We start from the raw sequence: 19,806 nt of genomic DNA, 5'->3' as shown, positions 1-19,806 counted from the left end.
GGTGCAGATTGGTAAAACAGTGTGGAATTGTATGAGGGTAAAAAAAAAAGAGTTTCGGGTTTATACACACATACACACCCTAGTGTGAAAGCGTGTTAACATGGGCCAAAATGCGTGAGGAGAAACATTTGCAGATTGTTCATACGTTATGTGGTATATTTGGTTGTAAGCTGGCTCAATGTATTTCCTAAAGGCAACACCTCCGTCTAGAGGTGACATCAGGCAAAGTGTGCAGTCTCTACTGCGCATGACTGCACCGGGCAAACAAACATCTGGCCTTTTATTATATTGTATGATATATTGAACTACAAATGCTATGGAAGTGATGACACTCCCACGAAAGGTCTAACTAAAGTCCAGCTGTCCACAGCATATTCCACAACACACTTCCAGAATGACACAAATAGCATGCTTACAAAACACCCATGCCCTGGTAGCCATTGCAGCTACTAAGGGGGGCACACCAGAAAAACGGTTGCAGTGGCAGGAGTACTTCACTAGAAATCCCTCTGGTCACAAGAAAAAAAAAAAACCGATGTAGACGGCACCAAATTTAGGGGACCCAGATAGATAGGGGGCCTGAACTGCAAAGGAGAAATGAGTTACCAGTAATGTTCTTTCCATGGATTCTTTTCCCACAGATTCTAATCTTGATAGATGTCCACTGAGCGTCACCAGGGGCACAGTACGGCTCGACATAGTTTCTCGACTCTTGTGTTCGGCTGTGCCACGCCTCTACTCTGGACACAACGTTGATCGCTGTACTAAAGAGATGCACTATTCCCCCTTACTTCAATTCCCTGCCTTTATTACCCTCGGCCTGCAAGTGGGACTGCGCACTAAATGAAGGAAGTCAATTTAACAAACCTTCTAAAAGTGCAATACAAAACACGTTTTGCTTATAGATGTTTTTGGTAGGAACGAACCAGAAAAAAAGGCCAATTTGGTAACCAATTTGAATTTTTGTACATTTTTTGAAAATGTCTTCCATCTTGTCATCTGCACACACAAGCCTGACAACAGACCGCAGATAACACTCCTGAACTTCCAATCATAGGAGGATGTGAGGCAGGACTCGACAGGACCCAGGGACCGTGTCTAACGGAGCAACCAAAAGCAGCTACACCAACAGGTCCGATCATAACTGAATCATAACTGCTGAACCCATATGCATGCATTAGTATTGGCCGACCCCTAACCCACACCCGTAATGATAGGCTCACAACTTTTTTCAAGTGTTGGCAATAAAAGGCCGTAGGATTTTATTGTACAGATATGGTTATGGAGATAACAATAATCACATATCATAATAATATCATACGTTTGGGCACCGGGTCCTGAGCTTGCCCCCTCTGGCCCGTGCCACCACACACGGGCAGGTTGGCGGCTGGCCGTGTTCCCCCAAAAGTATCCCCTAGTGAAAACCCCTGGAGGCAAGTTTAGCTGTGATTTCTCGAAAGAAATGATCCATGCCCTGGTCAGATAAATGGGTGCCGTCATTGAGAAAAAGGTCTGGGTTGCCTAGTGTAATGGCCGGGTGTTTTATGAAACCCAGTCCCCTTGCTGTACAGAATTTCTCTAGCCCCCTGTTGAGTTTTGTTCTAGAAATGTCTACCGATTTGTAGCAGATGGCCCCTAGCCATTTCTTTCTGGGTAAGATGGCCCGAGAAGTATATTTCTGTACCCCTCCAGTTGTGTGAAATGCCAGCAAGGGAGGAGCAGATGTCCTCGAATAAAATTCTCCTACCAATGGAGACCAGGTCATTGCCCCCTAGATGTATGATCAGAAATTCTGGCGGGTCTCTGTATGCAACCAGCTCAGCTAGAGTTTTGTGGATGTCGGCCCACCGTAGGCCTCTGTATCCCCACCTTGAAACAACGGTGTTTCAGAAGGGTGGCCCTTCTTTGGTCTCTTCTGCCCATCTGCCTGTCCTGAAGACAAATGAGTGGCTGACTATCCACGCTGATCGGAGTGTGGTCTGCCCTTCGCCGGTTGTTTCTGTGGAAAGGGGGGGGGGGTGAGAAAATGAGGGAGGGTGCTAAAACAGCTGTGGTCTGATATATCTTTTGTAGCAATCCGACTTCCATCCCCATATGTTTTTTAGCTGTTTAGGTGCTAGGCCTCCTTGCCATGCTGAGGTGGCGGCACCTATCCTGAAAGAGTGGGTGCCAAAACCCTTGGGGTCACACTCTGCTTTGCTGATTGCTTTCATCAGCACGCCTTTAAATTGGTAGTGGCTTAGTGCCGAGGAGTCCTTGTGGATTAGAAACCCCCCCCCCACTTTGGGCCTTTGCCCGTAATAAAGATTGGTGATACATACTGGGCAGTTTGATGTCTCATCAATGCAACAAATGTTGATGGTTCTTTTAGCTCCAGTTTTTGACTGTTGGATTTCTATGCTGACGCTCTCTTGTCTAACCCGGACCTCCATGACACCCAAACCGTTTGTGGCCTTGGTGCTGGAGGCAATGAGTTCTCCTACCCGGAAAGCCCCGAAGTACGCCAGGGAGAAAGTTGTTTTGAATAATATGATCTCATATGGCTTTCAGCTGGCTACTAGTTTGTTAAAATCAAGGGGTCGGCGGGTGTCCCCCTGAGGGCCCTCTATTCATCCCCATCTTTTCACTGCATAGGAAATGAAGGCGTTCTGGGTGGGATCTGAATCACCCCATATTTTTGAAAAATATGAGATTGCAACCAGGTGTCTTTTTGCCCAGTTTCTCTTAAAGCCCTGCTCATGTGCCCATTTATAAAAATATTTCTATGTCTTTCTATGTCTTTAATCGTTATTAATTCTACATGGTTTAAACCTGTGACTCTAAATCCCATTTGTAGGCACTTACTGTACTGTGCTACGGTAGTGCTTGCCAGTGCTTTCTCTGCCATCTCTCTAAGGAAACCTGAAGGGTTGTTGGCACCCGTTTTTGAGGTGCCTGGTTCTTGCTGGGCATCCCGGCCTGGACTCTTTGGCGCTGGCGTTGATGCCGTTATTCTTGATTTCCCATTATTGTCCATCATTCCGCCGGTATTGGCGTCATCTGTTCCTGGGCGTGTGGCGCTAGCTCCCGGAATCTTGGCCACTGAAAGCGATATAAAGCGTCAGCAATGTTATTATCCGTCCCCGAGATATGTTTAGCTTTAACCACAATGTTTTCATGCGGTGAGACAGTTGTGATGGCTCGTAGGTCTTTCAGCACCAAAGGGCATTTGGTAGACCTTCTGTTTATGGAACCTACCACCGCCATGTTGCCACACCAGACCAGGAGTTCCGTGTTAGCTAGCCGCCTGCCCCAGATGTGTAAAGTTAGCCAGATGGGAAATATTTCTAAGAGGGTGATGATTTTTGTCCACCCTGCCAGTTGCCATGAGTTGGGCCAATGTCCTGCCACCCATTCTGAGTCTAGGATGGCTCCAAACCCTTTGCTCCCGGCTGAATCAGTGAACAGGACCCTTCTTGCCCAGGTGTTCAATGGAGTCCGCCAAAGTGAGATCCTGTTGAAGTCTTTGAGGAAATTCTCCCAGGTTTCCAGATCGTTTTTCACCTCAAGGCCTAACTGAATGTGTAGGTGGGGTTTGGTAAATGATTTGATCATTAGCTCTAGGTTTCTGGAAAATACCCTCCCTTGTGGGATTATTCTGTATGCGAAGTTGAGGCTACCTGCTAGTGATTGAATTTCTTTTACTGTGCCTTTGTCTTTATTTGTCAGAATTTGTATTTTCTCCAAGAGTTCTGTTATTTTCGTTTTTGGGATTTTGCATAAGCCCCTTGCAGAGTCAATTTCGATCCCCAGGAAAATTATGTTGGTGTCTGGTTTGGTTGCTTTTTCAATTGGCAAGGGGATGCCCCATTGTGAGGCCATCTGTTCTAGGCTTGCCAAGGCCCTGCTTCATTCTGCAGAATTTGGGGGTCCCATTAACATGAAATCATCGAGGTAATGCACTATTTTGGTCCCTGGTCTCCGTTTTTGGAAAGCCCATTGGAAAGGGCGCAAGATACAGCGCACCCCATGGGGAGGCATCTGTCTACATAGAATTTGTTATTGAAAGTAAAGCCTAGCCATCGCTGAGAATCTGGGTGGACTGGTAGAAGTCTGAAAGCAGATTCCATGTCCAGTTTGGCCATCAGAGCATGTCTGCCACATTCCTGTATGAGTTTTACTGCCTCTTGGAAGTGTGTGTAGGATACGGCGGATTCCGTGTGTGGAATGCCGTCGTTAAGGGACTGGCCTTTGGGGTAAGATAGGTGATGGATTAGTCTCATTTTGCCAGGTTCTTTTTTGGGGACCAGCCCTAGTGGAGATATTATGTATTCTTTGAGGGGCATGTGGTCCCAAGGTCCTACAATCCTGCCTAATAGTAGTTCCTTCTTGATTTTGCTCTCTACTATGAGGGGGTTTTCCCTGGCTGATTTCAGGTTTGAAGGGACATTCTGTGACCCTGATTCCTTGAAGGGGATGATGAACCCTGTGATGAAACGTTGCCGTATTGCCTCGCTGGTTTCTTTGTCTGGGTACTTACTGAGTGCTTCTCTAAAATTGTTTGGGTTGATGGGAGTTCTGCCCGGTGGTAAAAATTGGTTTGGTGGGAGAGGGTTGGTGTTAGTCTTGAGTTTTTGGCTGGCAGTCTGGTGCAGTTGCTTGCTGCATGGTCACCGTTGCAGTTTGTGCAAGTGTGTTTGTACCAGCATTCTTTTCCCCATGTGCACTGGTTTTTCCCAAAGTTCCTGCATGGAATGCTGGCTTTGGGGGAGTGTTTTTTGTTCTGCCTGTGGGTGTTAGACTTAGCCGCCCATGACTGGTTCTTCCGAAAGGACTGTTCCCCTTTTATGTGTTTTTCGTTGTCATTAGCTCTGGTGTCCTGATATTCTTGTTCTTTTTGGAGGTTGTTTGTGTTGCCTCCTCCTCCGATGGAGGCTCTGCGTTCAGTGTATATAGGTCATTTTGGACCTCGTCCCATTCTATGGCTGGCCTCTCTGACATGCTTCTTCTAAATCTAATATCATATACTAGCCAGGTCTTCCCTCTGAGTGATTTTAACTTCCCTTATTTTTATCCATACATGCCCATAGTTTTCTGCCGTCATTGGGGAATTTTTCTTCATATATTGTTGCCAGGATGGCAAACGCCTGCAGCCAGTTGTCCCAGTTCCGTTCAACCTTTGCGTTCCTGGCTATGGCTTTCTCCTCTATCTTTTTGGGATCCCTAAAAGCATCTTTCCCTTTGCGTTGGGCTTCTATTCATGAAAAGATTTCAATTAACTCTTTTGCCCATATGGCTTCCTTGATTGTGTTGTCAATGTTCCATGCAAGGCATCTTTTTTATTGATTTAATATTTCAGTCTGTAAAGATTTCATTTTTAAATCTAATTGGGCATTGCAGATCATTACTATGTCTGTCGGGTTGCTGCTGCTTGCCCCTGTCTGTCCCAGGTTGTCTGCCATGGGGGTTGCCCATGCTTTTAGAGCACCTGCTGGGTCTGGTGTTGCAGCTATTGGTGCTATTGTGGTATCTGCTACTGGTGTTGCTGGCACAAGTGGCAGGGGTGCAGGGGGGACTGGCGTTGAGTTTGTTGCTCTTGGGTGGGTGACCACAGTTATAGCAGGTTCTAGTGGTATGGTAGGATTTGTGGCCCCTGTGACCCCTGTGGGGGGCTGTTTTCCCCTGATTTCGAGCAATAATTTTTGTAATTCAAACATGTTTTCGCATAATTTAGTCCATTTTTTGTTACCTTTTCTTGCACCTTCAGGTAACTTCCTTCTTTTAGCTGATGTTGTGCCGTCATATTGGCTGGGTAGTATGGGTATTCCCTCCTTTGGTAGGCCGTACATGTTTTCCCTGACCCAAGCCCATCCGTAGTGTTCTGCCGCCTCAATGGCTGCTGGGAGGTGTGGTGATTTGGGTTTTATCACTGAGGTTGGAGGTTCCGGTGATTTCCGTTTGGGACCCATAGCCCTTTTTGCCTGTTCGATCAGAAAAAGAGAAAATGTACTATATAAGACTGGCTGTTGTAATTGTCATTTTCTAGTGGGCTTGTTATGCTGTTGCCTGGGTTGGGTAACTGGTTGATGTTGCCCCAACAACTTTCCTGCTTATGCCCTGACAGCTGCCTTCCCCTGGTTCTGAATTTCTGGCTGATGTTATCCTGTTGCCTCTGTATTGGCCACTGGGTTTACTGCCCTGCTTTAAGGGCTGCCATTTTCTATTGTGCCAGGGTTCACTTTAGGATATTAGATTATGCTCTGCAAAACAAAAACCTGCCGTATCTATTGGCAAACTCTGTACCCTTTTGGTGTATGAGCGCTGTTTATTATTAACCTGATCTCTTCAAGCTGTGACAAAATTGTGCCCGTTGCTGGCCTGGGTTTTAGTATTGCCTTTCAGAACATGCCGTATGGAAACAAATGGTATCTGTGTTTTTACATTATTGTCAATAATGGGCCTGCTTCTTTCGCTGTTCCAAAATGGAACGTTCTTTCTGTGCTTGACGCGCAGCGTGCGTTGTGAGTTAGCCGGAGAAGACTGCTTAGGCGGCTGCTCTAATGTTATGTTTATCCTAATGCACGCGTTTGCAAAAATAACATTCTTTTTTCCCCTTCGCGGACCCGGCGTGGCGGCTTACCTGAAAGTCAAAGCTGAAATTGACTCTGCCTACGCCGGGCCGCTCCGCTCGTTCCTCCTTTTTTCGTTCGAGTCGGACTGTAGTCTAGATCACACACGGCACGCCTCTGGGGACTTCCCTTTGTTTATTCTGTTCGCCGCTCGCTCTCCCGGACTGCAATTGATTTGAACAGTACAATGCTGAAAGAGGGAAAAAGACGTTGCGAGTACAACGAACTTTAAAGATTGCTAAAGAAGCAAAAAGGTTCGAAGATACTGAGTAAACAGTAGTTTGATTGGGTCCCCGTTCAGAGTCCTCAAACAGATTGCGTTTACTCAGAGCATGATGCTCTTATTTATGGGATCCAGTGAAGCCCTGGGTGTTTGTTATGTATAGTAGTGGGGGCTGCTGTTGTCACAGACCCCGGCCGGATAGCAGACTGTCTGGCCCCCTGGGAAGGGTGGGGGGGACAGGTCCTTGAACCTGGGCCCTGCCTGACTGTTGGTTTCCTTAGGTGCTTAGCACCTTGCTGTTTGGAGGAAGGGTGAGATGACTGTTGACACCTCACCCTTCCTTGGCTTTGTGTTGCAGAGACTGCGTGTCTCTGCAGCTGGGGGGAGGAGAGGAGCAGAAACTGGGAAAGTGTTGGGCTGCCCCTCTCCGGGCTGCTTATGGTAACAGCAGTTACCCGGCCTCGTTTTGGGCGGCCCTTCAGCATTGCCCAAAACCATCCAAACAGCCTGCGCACAGAGACGCAACCACACTACAAGCCGGCCGGGATTGCAATGGCAGAAAGTTTCAAAACACTCCTCCCCATTCTAGAGGTACATACAGCACTCCATAACCAGGATAACAAAACTTAACTTCAGGCATGTCTGGAGATGGCAAAACCGCCAGAACGGTGGACTACAGATCCCATAGTTCCCTGCGTTATGTCCGGGTCGAAGCAACAGAGCCTAAAGAGCAAAATGAACTGTTGCACAAAAATAAAATACAAACAGCACTTACCTTATGCTCGTAGATCCTCACGATATGACGGGATAGTAGGTTGGGGAAAGTTACCGGCGGGTGGCGGGAGTAAATGGCGGGTGGCAGAGAAACGCTGTGGGCCGGGGAAAAGAATGGAGAGGGATCCCAAACCGGAATGATTAAGGGGGTTGGGAACCACTAATTGGAGTGGAGGAGCGGAGGGAGGTTTAAAACCCGCATTGAAGGACTTGTGGGCATTCTCTGTTTTCCCCAGCAACCACAACTCGAGGACTAAGAAGAGTGGAGTGAAGAAACAGCAGGTTTTCACTGGGCGTACTAAGACGCAGAGCACACGAGAACAAGGAGGGCCGTACTCTCGGCCCAATTGCAAATGAGACCGACGAGCTGACATCCTTAAGCTTGGTGCACCTTGTCCTGCAGAATATTACTTTACGGAGCACCCGAGAGCGAGAATGACATTACTCTCGACCTAATAGGGAAAAGCAGAACGCCAAGCTGACACCATTAAGCTCGGCGCACCTCTTCCTGCTAAACATTTTGTTTCTTTTTCCTTCGCTTTACCCGGAGATTGTGTAATTCAAATCCTGAATAAAAGGAGTTTTGTTTCAACCAGCTGTCTGCCTGCTATATAACAGTGGTGGCAGTGTAGGGATAAAGGTAATGCCGGTTCCTACGTCATGAAAGCAATTGTGAAAACGCTAGCTGAGGGCTAGCATCAACTGCAACAGCTCCTACAAGTACAAGGACATCAGGCGCAGGGGGATCGTCAAGCACTGCAGCAAGCCATACAGGTCCAGAGCGCTGCACAGGAGCAAGGAAGAGAAGCACTCTGAATATTAGGTGAAGCAGTGGATGCCAACAGAGCACAACCAGCCATACCCCCCACAGTGTTACAGAAATACCAGGTGGGAGACAACCCGATTTTCTTCTTTGTTAATTTTGAGAGAATCGCCAGAGATGCCCAATGGCCCCAGGAGAGATAGGCCTTCTTCTTAGCACTACTACTAACTGATGTAATGCAAGGTGCCTATCAAGCTGCAAATCCCACAGGGGATACCCCTTATACAGAGTTAAAGAAGACTATCTTAGCTCGGGGGGCGCTGTTGCGCAACAAGATGGCCGCTTGAGTGAAGAGCTCCTCTCCGGCATGAATCCTGTTCGATTTATATCCTGCTTCTAGACTGCATCGAGTTTCGGTAACTACCCGCGCTGGTCCCAGAGAGAATCCTGGACTCGCAGGCGAAATCCCAATCGAAATCGGACTTCCTAAGCTTGGGAACCCTGGTGGACCTTCAGGCTGTGGACCCGCTCCGCGGCCCCACAGGAATCTACGAGGGAGCTGCTGCTTCCTCCCACGCCGGGCCTCATAGTGGGTGGAGCGGGGCTGGCAGACTGCGGCCACAAAACGTTGCGGCACACATTCTCCGGACACTACACATACTACGCTCTGCCCGGCATCGAGCGCCCTGCTACGTTTTCCTCATTGATAAAGGAGCCCGCAACGAAATCCAACCATCATCCAACCATACTGTGAAAATTTGTGCATTTCAGCCCTGAAGGACATTGGCCCGCATAGGCCACAGAACACGCTATTTTGGCGCAATCAACGTTGCATACACACCGTGATCCCTGCGGGCCTCACACCCTCCCGAGCCGTCCCCCACTACAACTCATCACACGGCCTTCTCATATCACCTGGCTTAGGCTGTTTTTTCACCTTCACAATGCCTGCAAAAAACGCGGGCAAAAACAGGAAGACAGGACCCATGGACTCCTTTACAAGCTCACAATCACCCCCGAAAACCCGGATCTTCAACTCCCTGCCTCATCCTTGAATACAGAGGACACGAAATTTGATCACCTGTTGACCACGGTTCCAAATGGGTTCCTGGCTATCAATGTCAAGCTCGACGACATTGTTTCCACGATAGGCTCCCTCAAAACTCGTCTAGACAAGGAAAGTGCCAGAATCACAGAAGCTGAAGGCAGAATTGGCACGAATGAGGACTCCACTCGGCAAAACACCCAGGACATTGCACCCCTCAGAGGGGAAATGAATAAACTGTGACAAATGCGACGATTTGGAATCTCGGTCCAGACGGAACAACATCCGTGAAGTCGGCCTTTCGGAGACCTTCTGTAAAGGTCCAATGGAGTCCCGAATCAAAGACCTTTTGAAATCTCTCCTTGGGGAGGAGGCACTCTCACCTCAGTTCCTTGTTGAGCGGGCACATCGCTCCCTCGCTCCGCCACCCAGGCCGGGGGATCCCCCCCGCATGGTGATAGCCAAACTGCTGAATTGCAGAGATAGGGACGCCGTCCTTAAGCTGGCAAGAGAAAAAGGACCCCTGAGGTTCGGAAATGACAACATCCATAGATATCCGGACTTCTCCGCGGGTGTCCAAACTCAAAGACGATCCTACGAAACCATCAAGTGCCAGCTACGATTGAGACAGGTCCCCTACGCCCTTCTCTTTCCGGCAAAACTTTGTATACAGCATGGTGGAAGAGCGCACTTCTTCGAATCTCCTGCAACTGCGTTGGCCTACATGGAAGCCTCGATACCCCTTCCGCCCGGAAGACGGGAGCTCGACCAGAACGAATTGCAACAACCTGTATAGCCTGTCTTACTATTCACTGGGCCCAGCCGCAGTCATGGCTGGCCTCTTTTGGCCACTGAAACTGCTGGAAGCTGGGTGAAGCAGGGGAACACCTCTGCCCCCCATCCTTGAATACTGCCGGATCAGATGCGCTCGAACGTGAAGCGGAGTTGCTGCACTCGTCCCCTTCTTTGGGAACATCCACAAGTTAGTTAAAAGGGTTCATCATCAAGTTGGGTACGATGGTGTGGGTGGGGGTGGGTACGGGCAACAGGGGACTGTTCTATTGTTCGAAAACAATGTTAACACCTCAGGAAGCCCCTGTTGGGCACCAGGCACGATGTTCAGTTGGCTTAGTCACCGATAAAATTGCACTCACTGCTCCACTCGCTGTCCTCCTCTATGTGAAAACCCTCCCTCCCAAGCTTTTTTATGACACACGGAAATGGCGCAGAAAACTAGTACACCCAGGGGGTTTAGACTAAAACTGCTCACCTGGAATATCCGAGGGCTAAACAATAGGGCGAAAGCCATCAAAGTAGGGGCATACATTAACAGGTATCACCCGCATATTGCTATGCTCCAAGAGACTCATGCATTAAAATCCACCAACGAGAGTATCCTGCGGCAATGGGGAAACAATAGGTATTATACGGAATACTCCTCCCAAAACAGAGGTGTCATCACGTTAATACACCCCACATTGGGGTTCTCCACAGAGAAAAGCAAAATCGACCCACAGGGCAGATATGTTGTGATCAAGGTCACTGTGGCAGGCAGAAAACTTATATTGGTTAATACATATGGTCCAAACTTAGATGACCCAGAGTTCTACACACGCCTCCTTGCAGAGATAGGCCCGACAACGGAAGCCTGGGTTCTGTGGGGAGGGGACCTCAACACTATCCTTGATACCACACTGGACAGGTCCTCAAGTAAACCTAGAGCCCTCACTAAAGCGGCCAACATTATACGCCAAGCCAAGGAGGAACTAACCCTGTCCGATGCATGGAGAGGGATCCATCCCACAGATAGAAAATATACATTCTATTCTTCAGTCCATGATTCTGAATCCAGAATACATTACTGGCTCATCTCCTCCCCTCTTATCAACTCTATCGAATGCTGCGACATCCTTCCGCGCACACTCTCGGACCATTCCCCTGTCACTCTCGATATATTGTTCCCCGACATCAATCGCTCTGCACAGCGATGGAGGATGCCCCCCAATATATTGAAGGACCCGAATGTAGTAGAAACTCTACACACTGAGATGGAAGAATTCTTCCAGTTGAACAAAGGCTTGGTGGACAGCTGGGTATCCATATGGGAAACATTTAAGGTATGGGTACGGGGCAATCTGATGTCCAAGACGTCTGGCCTTCTCAGAACCGTCAGAACCGAACTGGCCAATACAGAATCAATCCTGCAAACGCTTGAATCTGCCTATAGTATGACCCATGACAAACGCACTTTGGCGGACATTAGCCTACATCTCCAAACCTTTAATGAACTGGCCACCAAAGAACAAGAATACATGGCCATCCCGGCCAGGGCACGCAGATATGGGGAGGGCAATAGAGCAGGCCACCACCTGGCCCGTATACTTCGCAATGATCATAACCACACCCCTATTACGAGCATTCTAACAGATGAGGGAACGGCTGTTTACGGGGAGGATGAAATAAATTCTGAGTACACAGACTATTACATTAGCCTCTATGCCAATCACGATAGATGCACTCGAGACGAGAAAATCGCTGAGGCGATTAAATCACTGGCAGCGGGTAAAACTCCAGGACCGGACGGTCTGAACGCCGACCTATACAAGACATACTCCCCGATACTTGCCCCAATATTGACTCTCGTATGGGAAGAGGCTATGAGCGCTGGTTCGCTCCCAGAGTCAATGTCAGATGCAGTCATCACGGTGCTATTGAAACCCAGACGCCCACCAAATGAACGCTCCTCCTACCGTCCCTTGTCCCTGATCAACACAGATGCCAAGATTTACGCGAAGGTACTGGCCACTAGACTGTTCCCCAAAATGACCACCTTAATACATCCCGACCAATGCGGATTTATCCCAACCAGATCCACGGCACTGAACCTGCGCAGACTATTCAGCATCCTAGCACAGATCAAACCATAGGCACAAGCAGCAGCCATATCACTGGACGCTGAAAAAGCGTTCGTTTCGGTATCATAGCTAAACATGTTCGAGGTTCTTCACAAATTCGGATTCAGCCCCTATCTGATAGGCTGTGTCAAACGTCTCTACTCCTCTCCCAAGGTCAGAGTTCTAACCAATCGTACCCTATCCAACCAATTTACTCTATGCAGAGGAACCAGGCAGGGGAGCCCCTTCTCCCCCATCCTTTTTGCTCTTAAAATTGAACCGGTGGCAGCTGCAGTTAGGGCTGAACAAGATCTGAGGGGTATAAAAATGGCCGGGGTATACCAAGCCATCTCATTATATGTAGACGATGCTCTACTATATGTTCGGGAACCAGAAAAGAACCTATCCCCCATTTTGGCGGTGATCACTGAATTTACCACACATTCAGGCTACAAAATCAATACTGCTAAATCCAAGATCTTTCCGTTGACACGAGCTACCACTCGCCCCACAAACACTCATGGCCTGGCATGGGCTCCTGACCACATCCGATACCTGGGAATCCTGGTCTCTCACGACAAGAACTCTCTTTATATAGACAACTATGAATCCACGCTACAAACCATATACTCTAAACTTCAAATTTGGTCCAAACTCCCCATATCCCTCGCCAGCCAGATAGCAGTCCTTAAGATGACAGTGCTCCCTAAGCTCCTATATATCTTCTGTAATGTACCTATATGGCCGGGCAAGCCCTTTTTTGACAATGTTCGTTCCATGGCCACCACCTTCGTGTGGAACGGTGGCGCGAACAGAATGAAATGGGACAAGTTGGTCGAACCCTACGAGATGGGAGGCTTCGCTGCCCCTGATTTTGAACGATACTATTATGTGGCACAGGCACACTATGCGAAGTTCTGGCAGGACCCCTTGGATAGAATCCCTCATATACCCATCGAGCGTCATTCGGTCCGACCCAACCGACCTGCGATCCATCATATTTACAAAATCACACAAAGACGATTGCAAGTTTGATCCTGCCTCCTGCACAGTTGCGGCATGGGCCGCAATAAACAAATGTCGCCACATAGACTCCCCTTATGATTCCCAAGCCCCGCTCTGGAACTTCCCAGGCATCAAGCCGACATACGACATTGCCATCCAGAAAAACTGGTTACCAGAATACGATCTCACAATGAAAACTATGTTCCCCAATGGTAAATTTGTAACCAACTAGTCACCTTACAATTCCACCGTATGAAAGCAGCGTTCAAAGAAAGGTGGCCAACCTTCCCAGATGAACCCCCTTGAACACGCATGTTCCAGTCATTGTACTCTCAGGCGGGCACTGGGGTATTCAAATTATACAATATAGTTCAGGCTCATACGAAATCAACAAACACCATCAAGAAATTGTGGGAAAAGGACATGGGCATCACAATCGAGACAGGGAAATAGTCCAGATACTGTCTCCTATCTAAGCGCACACATACCTCCCAGAGCTCCCCTGCAGAGGATGCCTCTAATTAAGGAACCGTTCCAAAGAATAGGATTGGACATTGTGGGGCCCTTGGAGCCCAGCAGCCGAGGATATCGGTTCTTACTGGTGGTAGTGGACTATGCCACTAGGTATCCAGAAGCCTTTCCATTAAGAGGAACCTCAGCCAAGCAAGTATGCGATGTACTACTCCCATATTTCACCAGAGTTGGGATACCCCAAGAAATAGTTACGGACCAAGGGAGCAACTTCATGTCCGTCGTGATGAAGGAAGTGTGTAAAACCCTAAGAATGACCCATTTAATAATATCAGTATACCACCCCCAAACTGATGGGCTCGTGGAACAATATAACAAAACAATTAAACAAATGATACAACGTGCCACGAGTCCTACAGAGTTGGGATGGGACAGAGTCCTGCCTGGGGTTTTGATGGTATTAAGAGACACCCCTCAATCATCTACTGGGTAGTCCCCATTCGAACTGTTTGGAAGACAGCCACGATCCATCCTGGGGTTGTTAAAACACACATGGGAGACCCAGGAAGAGACAAACCTAACTGAATACGTGAATGGCTTACGAGAACACCTTGAAACCTACGTAACTATGCCTAAGAAAACCCAGGGCGAGCCCAGGAACAACAGGAAAACTACTATGATCGGGGAGCCTGACTTCATTCACTCAAAGTGGGAGACTAAGTGTTATTCATACTTGTGGGAAGTAAGACCAAGTTGTTAGCCCAATCGAAGGGACCATATCGGATTACAAAACCATTAGGACCTGTCAATTATGAAGTGGAACAGCCAGATAGACAGGCTAAACATCAGAACTACCATATTAATCTGTTTAAACTATGGAAAGAAGATACAAACACAGTATTGTGTATGTCGCTATCAGATATCGGTGCCAGAACAAACCGTACCAAACCTACCTAGCAGCTTACAGGACGTGAGGTTGGGGGGAACAACTGAGCAAAAACCAAATAAATGAGCTGTTGTCAAGACTTGAACCGCTATCCGCTGTCTTTTCTGGGTTGCCAGGATGAACCAATATTTGACACATTCCATACCAACAGAGGCAGGCAAGATAGTACGCCTCAGGCCTTATCGGATACCCGAAGAAAAACAAGGTGACATAGCACGAAAAATCAATGACATGGGAAACTGGGCACCATAATTCCCTCTAGAAGTGCCACGTGCTGGCCAGTGGTGCTAGTACCCAAACCCAATGGTACCATGAGGTTCTGCATGGATTTTGGGCAATTAAATGCAATCTCACATTATGAGGCATACCACATGCCTCGGATAGACGAGTTGATTGAAAAACTGGGTTTCGCCGCATATCTAAGTACCCTGGATCCAACAAAAGGGTACTGACAAATATTGCTTAACCCAGAGGATCAAGAAAAGATGGCATTTCCCAGCCCACAAGGGCTCTTTCAATTAACAGTATTGCCATTTGGCTTGCACGGGGCTCTGGCCACTTTCCAAGCCTTGATGGACAAAATACTGAAGCCACACGAGTCCTACGCTGCAGCGTACCTTGATGATATAGTCATCTTCAGACCAACAGAAAATGACTTCCTCACGAACTTCCATATTGCACCTTGGAAAAAGAATGCCTGGTGATTAAATGGGCAGTTGAGTCCCTCAGATACTACTTGCTGGGAAGACGTTTCACCATATTCACAGATAATGCCCCTCTACATTGGATGGCGACCCAGAAGGACTCTAACCATCAGGATCTACAGTGGTTTCTCACCCTGCGACCCTACAATTTCGTGATTGTACACAAACCAGGGAAGTACCAGTTTGTGGCAGATTATCTGTCTCGTGCCCTGGACCTGCCCGAACGGCTTGGTCCCTTGAGGGGAGTATGTGAGGCAGGACTCGACGGAACCCAGGGTCCATGTCTGACAGAGCAACCAAAAGCAGCTACACCAACAGGTCCGATCATAACAATCAAAACCATCCGAACAGCCTGCGCAAAGAGACGGCCCAAATTCCACCGAGAAGCAACCACACTACAAGCCGGCCGTGATTGCAATGGCAGAAATTTTCAAAACACTCCTCCCCATTCTAGAGGAACATACAGCACTCCATAACCAGGATTACAAAACTTCACTTCAGGCATGTCCGGAAGTAACAAAACAGCCAGAACGGTGGATTACAGATACCATGGTTTCTCACGTTATGTCCGGGTCGAAGCAACAGAGCCTAAAGAGCAAAATGACCGTTGCACGAAAATAAAATACAAACAGCACTTACCTTATGCTCGTAGATCCTCACGATATGACGCTATACTAGGTTGGGGAAAGTTACCGGCAGATGGCGGGAGTAGATGGCGGGTGGCGGGAGAAAAGCTGCGGGCCGGGGAAAAGAAGGGAGAGGGATCCCAACCGGAACGATTAAGGGGTTTGGGAACCTCTAATTGGAGGGGAGGAGCACAGGGAGGTTTAAAACCCTCATTCAAGGACTCATGGGCATTCTCTGTTTTCCCCAGCAACCCGAGGACGACGGAGAGTGGAGTGAAAATATGGCAGGTTTTCACTGGGCGTACTAAGACGCAGAGCACACGAGAACGAGGAGGGTCGACTCTCAAACTAATTGCAAAGCAGGCCTCCGAGCTGACATCCTTAAACTTGGTGCACCTTGTCCTGCAGAACATTTAGTTTCTTTTTCCTTTGCTTTACCCGGAGATTGTGCAATTGTAATCCTGAATAAAAGGAGTTTTGTTTCAACTATCTGTCCGGCCTCCCGCCTGCTATATAACAGAGGATGATGAGGAATGAGTGTAAGAAGAATCCATAGAAAGAACATTAGTGCTAAGCAATTTCTCCTTCAATTGATTGCATTCTGCCACAGATTCCTTATCTTGATAGACTCCAACAATCTTTATATTGCCATCCATTATCACCAAGCCTACAGACATAAGATGTGCATAGCTTGCCCCGCTGGTACTTGCCAGACCTGATGGATTGTGTGACTTGTGTAACCTTAGTAAAGTAAACCTGTAAGTGAGGACTACTTGATCTTTGCAGAGGCCGCAGAGAAAGTACAAATAAACTAAATTAATTGAGGAAAGTAATGTGGCCTGCAGCTCATAGCCGCAATTAGTTTGGTGTTAGCTTCCGATTTATTTGGAAGGAATCTGTGTCTAGCCAGGAAGGAAAAAATTAAAATAAAAGATGCAGCAGAAAAAGAGAGACTCCCAAAGCAGTGTCCACGCCGGAGGAAGTATGAGTTTTACACAAGTTTCTGTCTGTGACAGAACTTGGAAATGCCCCCACTAGGTGACAGGGTTGTACCATTTAGGTGTAGCCTGAACTACCCAAAGGTGTGGTAGCAATGGCTGAGAAGTCAAGGTTAGTCTAGAGGGCTGTAGTGAGGCACACAGTACTTGGAGCGTACAGTCAGTTCAAAGAAACACTGGCACACTAGCAGTTATATAACAAATAGTTATTTATTATATATACACTAAGGCTTTAGAAATATGTCATGTAAGTACTATTCACACTGTAATATCACAGTAGAATAAAAGGTAGCACGCTTTAAATCAAAGTAAAGAAACACAAAAGTGAGAAACTACTGAAATAGATAAACACATTTTAGAGCAACGCTTACAACTTCAATTAACCCCTGCTTAACCAATCCTTAAAAGTCCAACCCTATACTAGGTGAGTCTCAGAGAGTCAAGGGGGGCACTAGTGGCCGAGTGAGCACGGGCTGAGGAGGAAAGAGGTAGGTAAGTAAGCAACAGGCAGAGTAGAGTCTATGAAGGTTTTCTTCAGGCTTGCAGGTAAGTAACAGTTTGGTAATTTAGAGACCAATGGGTTGTTCACTCCAATGGGACTCTGGGTGCCTTGGAGGGGTGGTGGGAGGGGTGCAAGTAACAGCTTAACTGCATCCCTTCAAGAAAACAAGAATACTGCAGCAAGATCACGATAAGTACCAAGGCTTGACAGTAGCTGAAACTTGGTGCAGCAGATTGGTTCCCAATTTGGGGCAACAGTTGTTCCCGGTCCCCGTTTCTTGGCCTGGGTCACTGAAGAAGGAACTTTGGAGGGAACAGTTGGGTGCACTCGAGCAGTGGGACACCCAGCAGTGGATCTCCGGTGCACTGGTGTGTTGGAGCCCTTCACGGGCTTTAGGTCAGTGATGGTTGTTGCCCGGTAGATTTCTCATTGGTTCTTGACGAGCCGAGGGGATGTTTAAGAGTGGAAAAGAGTCACTGCAGGCCTAGAAGGATGCCCACAAGGTTTCAGCCGGTAACCGCACTTCACAAGATGTTGCACCGCAAAATGGCACAGGTGCCAGGGTTTTGGGAGTTAGTAACCCGGGAGGGTGACAGAACTTCATGGGATGGCACAAAATGCAGGTGGTCTTGAGGCTGGTTAGGCTCAAGTTCAGGGGAGGAAGGAGTCTTCAAGAGATCTTCCCTGTCAATAGGAATTCGGTGTTGTGTCTTCAGTGGTCACTAAACGGCCCTGGCGGTCACTTGTAAGTTGCTAGGACATCCTTCTATGAATTCCTCTTCAGATCTTCAGTCCAGTGTTCGACTCTGAGGTTCAGCTCCATGACCCTCACCTTTTATGCAAGAAATCTAGCTGAGCACACCAATCACCATTCAAGACTTTCATGCACATCTGGAGGAGGGAGGGGGTGGCTGTCCCAGCTAGCCTCCCAGTTCAAACTGGTCCCAGGCAGGCACACTGCAGGACAAATGCCAGGGGGCATTTCGGTTACCCCACTCCCCCACACTTCCTGTCCTTTCAGGCACTCACAGAGCCTTGGCAGGCTTTCCAAGAGTAGCCAGACAAAGACAAAAGACCCATCAAGACCCTCCCCACGCCCAACTCTCCCTCCTTCCCTCCCTCCCTCCCGCCCAGGTAGGTAGAAGAAGACCCAAGCAAGGACAAGTCATTATGAACAGGGTTTAAAAAAGTACATCCACAATTTTAGGTAAATGTGGATCCCTTGTGTCCCCTACTGTAGCTGCGAAGACAGCCCGCGGTAGAAGTCCACAGATAGTCATGCAAACAGGTACACTGCCACCAGCCTGTCAGATGCACCTGTGACATTAAAAGTTACTGGAACAGTGAGGAAAGGGAGACAATGTTTCCCATCAGCACTCCACATAAGGTTGGGTGTGCTGATCTCACAAAATAAAATACAGGAGGGACTAAGGGGTGTCCTACCCAGGTAGGATAAAAAGGAAAGCTCAAAGAGCTTCCAGCAACAGTGCACAGAAAGTGATGTGTGCTACAACAGTAAAATGTAGATGCCAGAAAACATGGAGGAAAGCATAACTCCATTAGAAAGTACCAAAAAGAGGTAAACAAGGGTTCCCAAGTACAGAGTAAAAGAATGAGTGTGGAAAAAGGTTACTGCTCGCTCGGAGAGAATTAGATAAAATCTAAGAGTCCAGCAAAAAGGGCAGGGGGACTCACAAAGTGGGGATGATTTCTCTCAAGAAGGAACATCTACCCAACAGAAGTCACATCAAGAAAGACTGGAGGACTGCGCTTCCAAAACGGTTATCGGCCATTCTGGCAATATCTAGGCTGTAATGCTTGGTAAACTTGTGCAATGAGGACAACAGAGCCATCCGACAAACGTACCTTGCTGGCACTCCTCTCTGGAGGGACAAAGAGGCCGCAACCTATCTGCATGAGGGGGCCCTAAGCCCTGAAGGCACCTCCTTGCCCGCGTTTTGATAGCACTCCGAGACATAACATTATCCATCAGGAGATGACCTGTTTTGCAACAGGGGGTAGTGTACAGTTACAGTTGTTATTCTGAACTAAAGGGGCATTGAGTGTTTCCTTTTCTAATAAAGAACACTCTTCTTCCAGGGGTCGGTCTCTCCCCAGGTAGTCGTCCAGCAGATAGCCACCCCCAGGATTGGTGTCAGGTAGCCTCTGCCCTTCCCGGACCACCTGGGAACAGATTTTCCAGAGAAGTTAGTGATGTTACCTTCAGGTTCATCCCACTGTACATGT

At 47.9% G+C, this 19,806-nt stretch overlaps 1 protein-coding gene across 2 annotated transcripts in view; it reads right to left on the bottom strand.

Moving 5' to 3' along the window:
* The window catches only part of ADCK5 (aarF domain containing kinase 5), a 925,852-nt gene that overhangs the window by 246,299 nt on the left and 659,747 nt on the right, over positions 1-19,806 (bottom strand). The window lies entirely within an intron of this gene.

Source organism: Ambystoma mexicanum, chromosome 5q, assembly GCF_040938575.1.
Source record: "Ambystoma mexicanum isolate Mex_15411 chromosome 5q, UKY_AmexF1_1, whole genome shotgun sequence".
In the NCBI taxonomy this organism is placed as follows: domain Eukaryota; kingdom Metazoa; phylum Chordata; class Amphibia; order Caudata; family Ambystomatidae; genus Ambystoma; species Ambystoma mexicanum.
Note: the sequence above shows the minus strand (reverse complement) of the source record. Positions and strands in the feature narration are given on the sequence as shown.